Source organism: Cavia porcellus, unplaced genomic scaffold, assembly GCF_034190915.1.
Source record: "Cavia porcellus strain 051 isolate PalLab524CR breed Dunkin Hartley unplaced genomic scaffold, mCavPor4.1 scaffold_10, whole genome shotgun sequence".
Classification (NCBI taxonomy): Eukaryota; Metazoa; Chordata; class Mammalia; order Rodentia; family Caviidae; genus Cavia; species Cavia porcellus.
Window position 1 is genome coordinate 69,749 of NW_026947493.1, and position 13,814 is coordinate 83,562.

Below are 13,814 nucleotides of genomic sequence, written 5' to 3' on the forward strand. Positions count from 1 at the left end.
TTATAAACAAGTGCTTTAAAACATTTTGCATGAATTTCTTAGTCTGAAATTTTATTTTTACTTTGTGTTCTAATAGTTTTATAGAATCAAGGGAAAAGAGTGCCCCCTTCTGTAAACACATAAATAGTTGCCTTGGCACTTGTTTTGTGGGAAAGGGGTTAAGTGACATTTTGTCAAGGAGAGTGGGAAGCGGAGAGGAGGGAGAGAAAGGAACAGAAGGAGTGAGGAGGGGCCTCAGCTGGGAACTGTGCATCCAGAGGCACAGAAGCTGTCACCCTACCATCCCCAGAGCTGTGAGACAGGGAAAACAGCATGAGATGAGAAGCACTGGGACAAGCAAGCCACTGTTGGGTGGGATGCATCTCCATTTGTGTTGATTTTTTATCTTGTTTCCCAGCAGCTGCATCACCTGTCTGAAGGTAGGAACTGTGAACTCTTGGACTATCGGCAGCTTCTGGGCTCTAGGTTGGCTAACAGCCATTCCCTCTGCACAGGTCAGAGGATGGAGATGGCAAATCAGTGTACCCTGACTGGTCCCTTCAGCTGGAGGGATGAAGAGGCAAGGTCAGTCAGTGAGACCAACAGCTTCATCCTTGCCATGTAATCCTGATGTTCCTGGCTCTGTCTGAGAAGTAGAGCTTTTCAGCTTCACTAATCTCTTCCCATATGAAAGCTAGTTATATACTCTTTTCCTAAAACTGTAATTCTTGTTTTATCCTCAAATTTGAAATAAAATTGGAAGGAAAATGTAAGCCCTACATGACAGGACCATAATTTATGTGTGTCACTGCTGTGTGACACTGGGAATGGGCATGACTCTCCCATGCGTGTCAGTACCTCTTCTTCCCTGGTAATAAAGCTAATGCGTGGGAACATCATGCATGTATCACTGCTGGTTTACACCAGTGGGATCCTGTTAAAGCAGTGTTTATATTTTCAGTAACAATGTTATTTCATTCAGACGTGAACTACACAGCCTCAATAATTTGAGGCTGGACCTTTAATCTCTGTCAGGGTCAAGATGCCACAGAGAAAGTGAAGCGGCAGGATGCAGTGGAAGAGAGGGAACTGTGTTGATGTACAGAGAGCACTTTGGTGGCCTTCAGCAGTGCTGGTGACCCTTGAAGAAAGCATCATATCCAGATGTCCACCATGATGACCACATATACCAGAAGAATAATAGGACCAGTCGCTTCTGTTGACCTTACAGAAAGGTGAGTCTTGCACTGTTCAGCCTGCCTGGAAACATGGCTGTAATCCAGGGGGAAAAAAAAACAGTGTGAGTGACAGAGGAAAAACCGTAACTGTGTATATAATCAGCACATGATGATAGAGAAGGGCTTTGTAAGGGGAAAGGACCCGGCTTGGGGCACCATTGTGTGGAACCTTGGAACACGGTAAAATTATGAACCCACCACACCCTAAATTTTAGCATAGAGTCTGCATCTCGTGGTGTAATTGGAGGACATGTGAGGTGAAGGAGGCCCTGTCTCAGTGTTGGTCCAGTCCTCCTTCCTTCACCTGTACAAGGATGCTCTGTGGTTCTTCATCACTTCCTGATTCTGGAAGTCTGACAGCTGAAATGGAAGGTGCTGCCCATATGAGCATCTCCGCTGAGAGGCCAGGCTGGCAAACCTTAAGATGGAGTTGTGAAAGTAACAGCGTGGTTGGGCATCATCCCCTCTTGCTCTCTTCCCCTCCTCAGTCTCTGCTTCAGTGTCACGAGGCCCCAAGACACACTGCACTGTGGCTCATTGTGCCCCCAGGATCCTGGCCATGCCCTTACCACACTATACTCACAGGATTCAGCCATAGTTGGCAACTCCAAGTTAGTTGCGTACATTCATCAGCAGTGTCCAGTAACAGCATCTGATATGCCATGCTTTGCTCCCTACCCAAATGGACTGAATCCGGGCATAGAAATACCATCCTATATGCACATGTTCTACAAAACAGAAACTCTAAATACCCAAGGATTGGTGCATGAAATATTTTACTCATGTCCATAGGTGGAAAAAGTTGCAGAGCTAAGGTGAAGTTCAGAAATGACAATTTAGGGGCATCAAAAAAGAAAATGACAAGAAACCCAACTTGGGGAGGCTAAGTGGTAGTGATGTCAAACTTCACTGTAGGAAAAGAGAAGAGCTTTCCCAAGGACAAAGAAGGTGGCAACCTAGAAAATGCGTGTAATAGCCAGGATCATATTGGTGAAAAATATAAAGAAGAAAATGCCTGCTAATTCCTAATGTGTTAGTGTTGTATGATGCCTTATGTTCTACACATTTTTGTGGTATAGAAAGGCTGGGTTAGGTTGGGAATACAGGTGTGCACCTATAATCCCAGCACTGGGGTAGCTGAGCTGGTAGGATCTCTGAGAGTTTGAGGCCATCCTGGGTTACATAGTGAATTCCAGGACAGCCTTAGCTATGTAACGAGACCTGGCCTCCAAAAAACAAAGAGAAGAAAAGAAAGAGAGTATTCAATGTAAAGTCTTGATAGTTTTACATGTTTACCTATCTTTTAACTTTACTATTTGGATTTCATAAAAATCTCTAAAACTGTTTTAATAACAGAGACAGCGAGGAAACTCCCCACCCACCCAAAAGAAAGTGTAAACTGTGGGAGATGATTTCTGTTTGGATGGTGTTACACATTCAGAAGAGTGAAGAATGAGAAATACACCTGAGGTTTTGGGGAAGGAGGTGGTTGGGATCATCCCAAGGTTATACAACCTTTGGGACTGATGTGTGAGTGGGAGGTGCTCATCAGTGGTGACTTTCTGAGGAGACTGGGGACCTTGTGCATCAGCACAGTGGGCTTTTGGAAGGCAGGGGCCCCTGACATTCCATGACATCAGCACCTTCCAGTTCTCTGCTGTGACTGTGGACCGTTGCCTGGTACCCTGGGCACAACTAGCTCCTAGGAGTCTGAGTTTGAGCTGCAGGCAAGACCTTCATCTCTGAACTTAGATTGTTTGTCAGTGAAATTCACAAGTATTGGGTGTTGATCAGCTTGTTTTCAACAGTGAGTTCATCATTGTACTTACTGTCCTTCTTCAGTCCTGAGCCAACCTGTTTTTCTTTTGTCTCACATTATTTTGTTTTGTGTGTAAGTTCCGATTTGAGTCAGGATCTCACTATGTATCTCAGGTTTTGCGTGAAGTGTCAGTGATGGTCCTGCCTCACACTTCTGAGTTCAGGAATCACAGGCCTGCAAAACTATGCTCAGTTTCTTTCCCTTGGATGTTAAGCTGGGTTGTGTTTGGCTTTGTCCACAGCCCTTGGACGGAAGTCCACACTCACTGCCATCCCTATTGTGGTACCGCGCAGCCCCGATCCCAGGACTGAGATGGATATGGTACCATTCACAGAAGAAGTGTGCTCTGGGATGAAAGAGCATGAAGTGCAGGTTGCCCCCTGCAGCTCCAGTTCAGGGAGACCCATAGCAGCCCTTGGCTCTCTGGACAAGTTGCCGGAAAGTGGTGAGTTTTGCAGCTTCGCGGTGAATAAAATGATAAATGATTCTGTTTTCCCTGTACAAATGAAGTGGTCTGCAGACGTGATTCTTCTCTTTCCTTTACCAAAATCAAGTGACCTTCCCACATTCCCAGAAACAGAAGTGTGGTATTTTGTCCTTAACTTGAGTTAACTACTGAGATTTAAATCACATACCAGTTTCTCCAAGTTTATATTAAGGAATAGAATGGGACCAGTGTAAAAACCCCAGTTACCAGTTCCTGTTGAGGGCATAGAATGATCCTGTTTTTTTTAGAACAGGTCAGGCCATTTTGATGAGGTTCCTGAAATCAGATTCCCTACTCAGATCCTCCAGACTGGTAGCCTCACTAGTCACCTAAAGTTCTGGCACCAATGGTCTTACCTTGCACTGAAGTTCCTGTGGAATTGAGCAGAGCACCCTGCTGTTTATACCAGGGAAAGGAGGGGACGGTGCTTCCAGTAGGTTTCAGAGGAGCTCAGGAAGATTCTGCTCCTAACTGAACTTTTGGCAGCCATCATTGTCACCATGGAGATCAGGAAGTAAAATGGCAGGGACGATAACCTGCTTGGTGGGGCACAGGCTTTTCTTAGGAAGAGCCCCCTGACTCATTCAGTGGAATGTGTGTCTTGGGTAACAGACTGTAGCAACCATTGTCTCCCCTGGAGCAATTGGCTCTCAAGAAGGGGGCTAGCAGCAGGCCAGGTGGACCCTGAGGGTCTGAGCTCTGAGACACAAGGGTGCAGTGAGAAAAGGCATGAGGAGGAGAGTACCAGCTGTTGTCCACACCAAGGCTAGAGCAGTATGCTGCTGACCTGTGCAGAGGCTGAGGTAACTGAGGTAAATCAGGGAACTGTCCCAGCAGTGTCAATGGAAGAAATGTCACCTTTGACCCTGAAGTTCCCATATTGAGCTACAGCAATCTCTGCAAAAATTCATTGGTAGAATATTTTTTGTTTTGTTTCGCTTTCAGTTGAAAGCATTTCAGAAAATCAGAAGGGAACCTTGTGAAGAAACTCGCCAGATTAGGTTTAGGAGGAGACCAGCTGTGTATCTCATCAATGGCACCCTTACAATCAGAGTTAATTGTAGCTTGAAAGCTATTGATGATAACAAGGGAGAAAGCCACCCCCATGCCCTGTAGAGGAACTGTGTGGAGCATGGGTACTGTGCCATAGCTGGCTCTACTCCAGAAATCTGACACTCTGGGCCCTCAGATACTACCATTTTGTGATCTGTACCAGTCCCTCCTGCACAGGGTTACAGTGAGCTCATGAGTTCCCTGCAGGGACACCCTTGCCGCAGGGCTTGGCACTGGCCCACACTCATGGTGGGGTTTTCTAGTCTACCTGAACCCCTGCATTACAGTGTAGGTATTTACTGTCAGCTCCTCGTGCTGCTCTGCCTTCCATTGTATGCACATGGCCAGGTGAGAGTTTTCATCTTGAGAAGCTTGTTTGTCCCAGGAATCCCAGCCCAGGGCCCTTGGAGCTCCCATCCAAGAACAAAGCTGGTGCTGCTTTCTGCCCGGCTAAGGGTGTGCATTGGCAGGCTGCAGGCTTGGTTATTGCCGTGGTCCCTGATGCCCATGGAGACCACTGGGTTGTGAATTCTGACTGTGTGTCCTGCTGGCTGAGCCATTTGTCTTTCTTCTTGCCTGCCAGCTTCTCTCTCATTATCTCTAAAATGGGATGAACACATATTTCCTGTGTAAGAGACTAGGAAATCACAGTATGATGCAGAACTATCCTTGTCCTTGTTGTGGGTGTGGGCTTCTCTGCAGGCAGTGCCTACAGTGCATGTCCAGCTGCCCACTGAGGCAAGCACATGTGTCTTTTCTCTGGGGCTTTAGGATACAGACATCATCACTCTCTGCTCTGGGAGTGGCTGCCCACTGAGGAGCAGGACATGTCTGCCAAGTTGTCTCTGACCCAGCAGCCGAGGTAAGGGGGTGTATGCAGTGCAGGTAGGGGAAGGTGTGAGTCCCTACAGGGGACAGCTGGGCTGTGAGAACCAAGAGCTGGCATGGGTCAGGGAGGGCAAGCACCTAGGCACAGGCTGCAGTTATTCATGAAAGGTTGAGGGAAGAAAGAGGTGGTAACTGTTGGACCGAAATGCTCTGAAGCCCCTCCTCTGCACCTTTTAGAGGTGCACTGAGGTCAGCATCACATCATGCAAAACTAAGCAAGACAGTAAGCGTGTGTGTGGATTATTGAGGTGGCAGGCTTTGGTGTGCTTCCAGCCCTGTCTTTTCCCTCTTCCTCCCTTCACCTCCTGCACGGTGATGGTGTGTCCTGCCTTCATTCACAGGAACCATGTCTTCCTGAAGCTGCAGAGCTCGGGCTCTGCATGTGACTGAGTTCTACTTGGAGGAACCCAATTTCTTCTCCAAAAGCCTCTTATCAATGCCCTAGGAGTGCCCCGCACCCCTCCGCAGGCTCCCATTGCTGCTTCCTTCCCTCCTAGACACTCCATGCTCCTTATTTGGAAGCATGATCTGGAACTCTCCGAATTAAGTGACAACCTGATTCAAGGGAGAGGACTGTCACTATTAATAAAGAAAAATCTGGAGGTCCTCCTGAGCAGAGGTTACCCTGACACCACCGAGGGCCAGGGCTACAGACAGCGTTTGCTTGAGGGCTACAGGCTGGTGGGGCAGCTCATCCACAGCCTGGATCCAGGTGAGGAAGCCCAGGCCCTGAATAAAGTCCCCAGCTGGAGAGATTCTACTCACACAGCAGCCTATTTGACAACTCTTTTGGTGCCCCTGTCACTCCTTAGAGATGTGGAAAATTCAGGAGTGCTCCCAGAGGAACTCAAGGGAAGAATGCACAACTAGGATCTCATAGCATCCCAGGGTCCTTTGTCCCTGAGGGAACCTGGCTATGACCTGGGGAGGCCTCATTCTCCTAGTTTTAAGGCTGGGAGATGTGGTGGAGGACATGTGATTTGAATAAAGATCACTCTGCAGTTTCCCAAACCCCAACCTCATGGCTTCTATTTCCATTTCCATGCCAGCATGGCCCTGGGGTCTGTGATGGGGATGGGGAGCTACTCAGAGCCTGACTGCACATATGTGAATTTGGTTGCAGAGATTCCAGAAGAGGAGGAGGAGGGAATAGAAGAGCCAGCACCGGCCACCAGGTAACTGGATAGTCAGGGCTGAGATTCATATGGGGACCACTGGTGTGGGTCCCATGAAAGCAGAGCTGAAGGTCGACAGAGCACAACTTGCACAGGCCGGAAGGCATCCTGAAGCCGGCACTCTGAGTCCATTCCCTCAAGTCAGCAGAAGCGCCTTTCTAGCAGTGTGGGTCTTGTTCCCACACTGGGAACTCATCTCTACCCAAGTGCACCTAAAACAACCTCACCGGTATTTGAACTCATAAACAGTCCACTTTCCTGTTTTGTGAAAACATCCTGGCTGAGATTTGGATCTGGTTCTGTATTGTTCCCCTCAGCTCATTGGCAGGAATTTCCTGCTACAAAACTTAAGATGATCAAAAAATCTCAGTTCCCGTGTCTATGGAAAGGGACTTAGGCTTCACAAAGACATGCACACTCCTTTCTCAGCCACTGTGACTGAGCTCACGTAGAAAAGTCATCCAATTCACAGAAAAGTTGAGCTCTGACATGGTCTCTGGGTGTGCTTAGGGTTGTGGTTGTGTCTGTGGTGTTGGAGGCTGGATCCTCATCAGCTGGTCATCCAGCCCATTTGCTATGCCTCTCTCCTGTCCCTACTGTCTAGGCAGCTGCACTCTGCCTTCCTAGGAGGACACATTCATCTTTGACATTTGTGTGCTGTGTTTGTGACCACTCCCTTACATCTCTCCCAGAACGCTTGAAATCTCAGGTCTCATCTTTCTGGGTTTTCTTGTTCCTCATCCAGCAGTGTGAGTGCAGAGCACCAGCACTGTGATGAGGAGGAAGACATCCTTCAGGCCTCCCAAGGTAAAGAGCACAAGACTTCCCCCACTGCCTGTGAGGCTGGTGACAACCAGCAGCCTCCGGTGCCACTGCAGCCCAGGTGGATGAGGCTGAGGCGCCTTCTCCACAGGCCCTGGGTGAGTCCTGCATTAGTAAGTGAACTACATACATGTGGCCCCCATTTCTGTGCGTCCAATGCAAACTCAGTGTGACAGACACAGGACATGTAGAGGGGACTGGTTGAAGACACTGTAACAGCTCCCAGCCATCACTAACCCAGTTCTGGCAGGCATCTGTTCATTTGTTCACTTTTGCTTTTGAAGCTGGAACAGCTGTGGTGTCTTGCAGTGTTCTTGCCAATTGCTGCTCCTGAGTACTTTGACCTTTAGTTACTGTACAAGTATCACTACACTTGATACACTCACTAGAGATGATGTTAGGGTTCCTCCACTCCCAGCCAGCATCTCTGTCTCTTGTGGGCCTCTCTCCCATGAAAGGTGTCAGTTCCCTGCCATGACATAAACACTGAGGACTGTGCCTGCCAGTATCCTGGAGATGCATCTGAGCCTTGGGAGTCTCACCTTCTTGGATGCCAGCACTGTCTTCTCTGAGTGACCCTCAGGCTGTAACCTCCTTGACACTCTGTAGAGTCCTCCATGCACACAGACTCAGTTAAGAGTAACCACAGCCAATCTGGAACCCTCAGGCTCTTCCACTCTCTAAGGAACGTGTGCTAGGGGACATGAGGACTCTGCTCTTAAAGAGTTTGTTACTTCACTTGAGTCTAATCTTGAGATCTCTAGTCAGCTGAGCTCAGGAGTTCTTGATGAGTCTGGTGTTTGAAAGATGATCAGATGTTATGAGGCCAGTTCCCGGGACATCTTTGGGAAGATGCTCACTAAGCTGTGTCCCAGCATGGAGACCAGGACCCTGTGTTATTCACCTGTCACAGCAGAGTCTGTCCAGGGGCTTGGGCAACCATGCCCCCTGCCCTGTCACCCAAATTCTCATAGGCTTCCTGCAGCACTGTCTCTGATTGTCATGTTTTTCTTTAAGTATTGACAATGGTGGGCTTGCAGGGTATGACGCAGAGATGGCGAAAACACACCATCCAACACTAATTTTATTTCCAGAAGATCAGAATCACCTGGATTTTGAAGATGCCCTGGAGCCAGTGGCCACCAGGTAACTATTAACTATGATGATGTTGAGGCCTGCTGTGTAGACCCCACAAAGTCACATCTCTGACACACTTCCTTCACCCCATCTTCCCACCGCAGTGGATATGTTGAAAGTATGCTGGTGCCTTTGTGCTTTTTCCTGGTATGGAATCCTGATTTAACTAATTTCTGAAATACCTGAATATGCTACAGAGGAACTGTGATGACCATGGGTTTCAGCACTATTCTGTAGATGGAGATTTGATGCCTGCAAGATGAAACTCAGCGATGTGGAATTGCCCTCTGCACATGGGGACTTGATTTCACTGGCAGGTTTTCATCGGCAGGAAATTTTGTCTACAAGGAATCACTTTTCTCAGAGTTTGAGGTACAACTGCTCAGGAATTCACTTGATACACATGCAAGTGCACCAAGTTATATATATGTGGGTCTCAAACGCATGGCAGCCTTCTATTCGAAGGCCTTTCTGGGGTGCAATCAGGAAAGTCCTTGGGTATGTCCTGATCACTGACCATCACCCCAATTTCCCTGCATTGGTTTCCCTCTGTTTTTGAAACATGCTGTGTTGTCATTTATGGCCATGTCTGGCAGGTGAGCTCTGATGATGTGTTTTGTCCTCCTTTCTCCTCTGTGTATTTCAGGTTTGCCACTGAAAGTTTCACATGTTTGAATGCGGAGCCATTTTCAAAATGGAGGTCCATCATCTTTTACTTAAGACAGAATATCAGAGATGTGCTGTCTCAGGATGGCCCTGTGAGGCGCCCAGGACAAAGCCACCAGAGAAACCATTTGGGTTGGTGCAAGGTGGCCAAGGACTTAGCCAGCTTGGCCCAGGTGAAGACTGCAGGCTGATCCTGCCTTGATTTCTGTTCACTGTGGTTCTAGCATTCAAGTAGGGACTCTGTAATGTTGTTCTTTTGGAGGGCTCTGGTCACTCCTGCCATTTCTCTTGGGATCATATGTCATAGAAAATGGTCATGGGTTTTGAGTAACAGGGCCACAACTCCCATACATAAATGACAGAAGGCAGATAGAGGGTGCTGGGCAGGGGGCAGTTTGTGGACACTGTAGGACAGGCTCGTTTCTCCTGTTCTTGGTGAAAAGAAGCAGAGGAGATGGGAGCCATGAGATGTGAATCTATTAGCCATCTGGTTCAGGTGCATGACAGGAGTGAGGAGGATGCCGGTCTCTGCGGACCAAGATCAAAGTAAACTTGGCCCAGTACAACTCAGGGTAGACCTGGACCAACTTCCCCAAATAGGGACAGTGTGTACTAGAGAGCAGAATGTCATCACAGACTGTTTCTGTGAGGCAGCACAGAGGTCATTCAGTACTGATCCCCACATCCATCTGAAAAATCATGCACACCCATCCATGTCCTCATGCTGCAATAGCCACAAGTGACGGGTGCAGTGGCACCATGCAGTAGCCATCTGGACCTTCCTGAATTTGCTTGCAGAGCACCACTCTGATAGAGACAAAGAAGAAAAGGAGACTCAGTCACTGGATCCCAGGTACGGTTAGGGGCCATAAGCAAGTGTGACAAGAGCGGTTGCATAAATCTCAAGACCAAGGTTCAGCAGTGCCCACACATGGGACTCTCAAGAGTTAGAATTGCCCACCAGCTGTCATGGGATCCTTGATCCAGCCATAGCCACTTTTTTTTTTTTGTCTTTTTTATTGGTACCAGGGATCGAACTCATGACCACCTGCTTGCAAGGCAGGTGCTTACGCTGCTGAGCTAAATCCCCAGCCCCCAGCCTTAGCCACTTTGACTTGTACAAAGTGCTGTGTATCCTCTCAGATGATTAGAGAGGGCATGGGCCCAAGAGAACTAAGAAATCTTGGGACCTGCATGCCTTGAAAGATACCTCTTATCCTTGGAAAGGTTAAAGTCAGTGTTCCATGCACCTTGTCTTTCTGAACTATGGGCGTGAGTTTATGGACAGAAAGGACAGTAGATAGAACATCCACAGAGAGCCATGTCATGTCTCGGTATTGATGAGAACAGGCTGAGAGGGCCCAAGTTCTCCTGCAGTCACTGCAAAGCCTGTCATCCCTGGACCTAGGCAAATCCCCATTGTTTCTACACTACCCCTGCCATAGTTTTCCCTGGAAATTCCCTGTCCAGCTGCACCTCAGAGGGAAGCTGCTTTGTCTCCTCCTCAGCTGGTTATGTGGAAAGCGGCCTGAGCAGGGGCTGCTCTCTCATACCTGTGACCCTCTTTTGTCTGCTTCTCTGCTGTGCTTCTCTGTCTCTGTCTCCTGCTCTCACTTCCATTCACATAGTAGTCAGACAATGCCCAGATCAGAGAACAGTTTCCTTCATTCTCTGACTAGAAGGCCCAAGGTATTGGAATTCACCCTGAAGCTTTGATGGAGGCTCACCTAGGAAACTTCATTCTCCAATATAAATTTTTTTTCAAACTGTCCACACCTAACTCCATGTCAGTGTTGATGTACGTGATGAAAAAGTGAATGACTTTTCAGAGATATCAGTGGAGGAGCTGTCCTCCCTGGGTTCTGGGCAGCCCTTTTCACCAGCACCACAAAAACATCCTCTGAGCAGAGACATCCCTGCGATTGAGCCTGAAGCAGGATCTCTGCCTGATGACAGCAGTGAGTACCCCATCATCCTGCTGGAAGCGCAGCTCAACTGTCCAGGCTTCTCAGTTCTCAGGGTCTCAGCTGAGAGAGTCCACTAAAGCTCGGCCAGGAGTACCCTTTGGTTGTAGAGGAGGAGTAGAAGTCTGGGACCTCAGGAGCTTCACTGAGTTCCTTGTGCCTGGCAGACTGTGTCAGCCTGGGTCTCTCAGTGCGTACCTCACCCCTGCACATGGGCCAGAATGAGGAGAGGGGAGTGCAGCCTTGCAAGGCCCACTGACACCTGTGCTCTGTGGGCTCAGATCTCTACCTGAAGGACTCTAGTCATGTGCCTCTATGGTCTCTCCTAACCAGTCTTTCCCTGTTCTCTGCACATCTGTATGGCTGGAAGCCTCCCCAGGTCTCTGAAGGCGTATTTGTGAAGCTGAGGCTCCCAGCTCCCAGCTGCTGTCCCGCCACACTGCTGCCTTCCCCCAGAGGAGCCCTAGGGCATCCCTTTCCCTGCCACTGCCGAGAATCCATCCTCCTCCCAGCATCAGTGGTGTCTCACCTGTCAGGCTTTCATTTCCACCACATGTCTCATCTCAGAGTTCTGCTTCCTGTCAGCCTCACCTGACAGAGGACAGAACTCCTGTGTGCCGTCACCCCAAGTCCCTGTTTTCTTCAGCAAGAGCCCCATGGCCACATCTCTTGCTGGCCTATGTGGAAATAAACCTCAGGTCACTGTTCTTGCCACCAAGGTCTTTTGATCTTTTTGTCACAGAAATGCTGTGAAATTCTGTTTATATTTACTCACTGCATGAAGTATCAGAGACAGGGAAGCTGTGATGTCATTCTGTAAATCTGAGTGCCATCGAGTGGAAAGAGCCAGGACACATATGGTTCCATTTCCCCATGTGGCAGCCAACACCTCTTCACTGTATGATTGTACTATTACTGTCCCTGTTCTGCAAACATGGAAGAGGGTACAGAGTGTTCTCAGGTTCCAGGCACTTGAAAACAGGAGTTCAGTACACAGTCTGGGCATGTGCTATGTGCAGAGCCTACTTCCATGTAGCTCCATTTCTAGTATCAGTCACGACAGCCTCCAGGTATATTATGTGTGATAATATAAACAAAAACTTATAGACAAGGAGATAATACAGAAACCATTGTTCATTTTCTGTTCATTCTAAATACCCTGCAATACTGTCATTCTCTTGAATGGTTTTACATTGTCTTGATATGTTTGATGCTAAAGTACATGAAGTTATACCCAAAGATTTTAAGGGAAGAGACACTATGGTAACTACTATTATGTCGAGATTATCTTGTGGTGAAACACTATTTTGCTTAAGTGGCTATGTTTGGACCTGCGCTGTTTTGTTGTTATGCCCTCTTTTTTATCTCAATCGTCCTTTTTATTATCTACTTTTTCATTTTTATCCTTTTAATTAAGGGAAAAATAAATAGCAGGATATATTATAGTAACCCACTTTGATTTCCTATTAACTTGATTTGAAACTCTGTATTGCTCTCACCATCGTGTTTTGACTGATTTTCCTCTATTCTGTTATGCTTGATAGTACCAAGTTTGAAAGTATAGACAATAAGATTCATTGTAACGTCCATTCTGGTTGACTATTATCTTCTTTTGAAGTCCTCTAATGTCTCCAGTGTTTTGGTTTTATTGGTCTTACTCTCTACTGTTTGTTCAATTTTATTATAACTGATGATATAGGCAATTCTTTTTAAGATAACAAGAGGCATTATGATAACCATTGTTGATCACCTTGTATTTTGTTTTTACATTGTGTATTATGTCCATTCTTTTGATTTGACTGACTCTGTCCTGGTATGTCACATTTGGTTTTACTTTCTTTAAAAAAAAAAAAAAAAGTAATAAGAACTGTGGGAGTAATCAAACCCAAAATGTGTAATTGTCATTGTACAAAAGAAAGGAAAGTTCTCTAAAAGATATAACTGCATATATATTTAAGTGTATAAGATAACCATATTACTGAGTTTTGTTGGACCATTGAACAGAACTGCAGTCTCACTGCTTGAAAGTCCCCTCTATATGCTTTAAATTTGTAACTTCAAAACTGTAACTATTTTGAAGATGACAATATGTAATTAACTAGTGATTTCCTACTGTTTATTTTTTCTGAAATTCTATATAACTTGTACCCTTTTTCTGTTTTTTTCTTTTTTCTGCTTAAATAAAATTTTTAAAAAATACATCAACCCTTAGAACAAATTTACCAAAAGAATGAAGGGAAAGACCCTTATCAACCAAATCAGAAATAAAAAAGGTAAAATCAAAAGGGACTATGCCAAGCTTCACAAGATTAAGTACTTTAAAACATGCAATTCAATACACTTGAGAATACTAAATAAATGAATACATTCCTTGACACATATGAATTATCCAAACTGAATCACAAGGCAATGTGGCACACACCTGTAATTTCAGCACTTGAAATTTCACACACCTGTAATTTCAGCACACACCTGTAATTTCAGCACCCAAGGATTTCTGGGAGTTAAAGTTCAGCTTGGGCTGCAAAATGACTTGACAGCTAGCCTCAACCATACAGTGAAACCCTGTCTCAAAAAGAAACAGGA

General features: G+C 46.6%; 1 long non-coding RNA gene and 1 pseudogene across 7 annotated transcripts; both read left to right on the forward strand.

The window, feature by feature from the left end:
- LOC100723027 (F-box/LRR-repeat protein 17-like) overlaps positions 1–2,075 on the forward strand; it is a 51,234-nt pseudogene extending 49,159 nt beyond the window's left edge.
- A 1,202-nt stretch (positions 2,076–3,277) lies between these two features.
- LOC134477802 (uncharacterized) lies at positions 3,278–13,427 on the forward strand. 7 transcript variants are annotated; one of them, XR_010050001.1, is made up of 6 exons: positions 3,278–3,481; positions 5,348–5,438; positions 6,588–7,559; positions 8,502–8,607; positions 8,703–8,970; positions 9,245–13,427. It is a non-coding gene; the product is annotated as an uncharacterized LOC134477802 (long non-coding RNA). The 7 variants fall into 7 exon arrangements; XR_010049996.1 differs by having other exon boundaries at positions 6,588–8,607; XR_010050000.1 differs by having other exon boundaries at positions 6,588–8,607; positions 8,796–8,970.
- Positions 13,428–13,814: the final 387 nt, after the last annotated feature.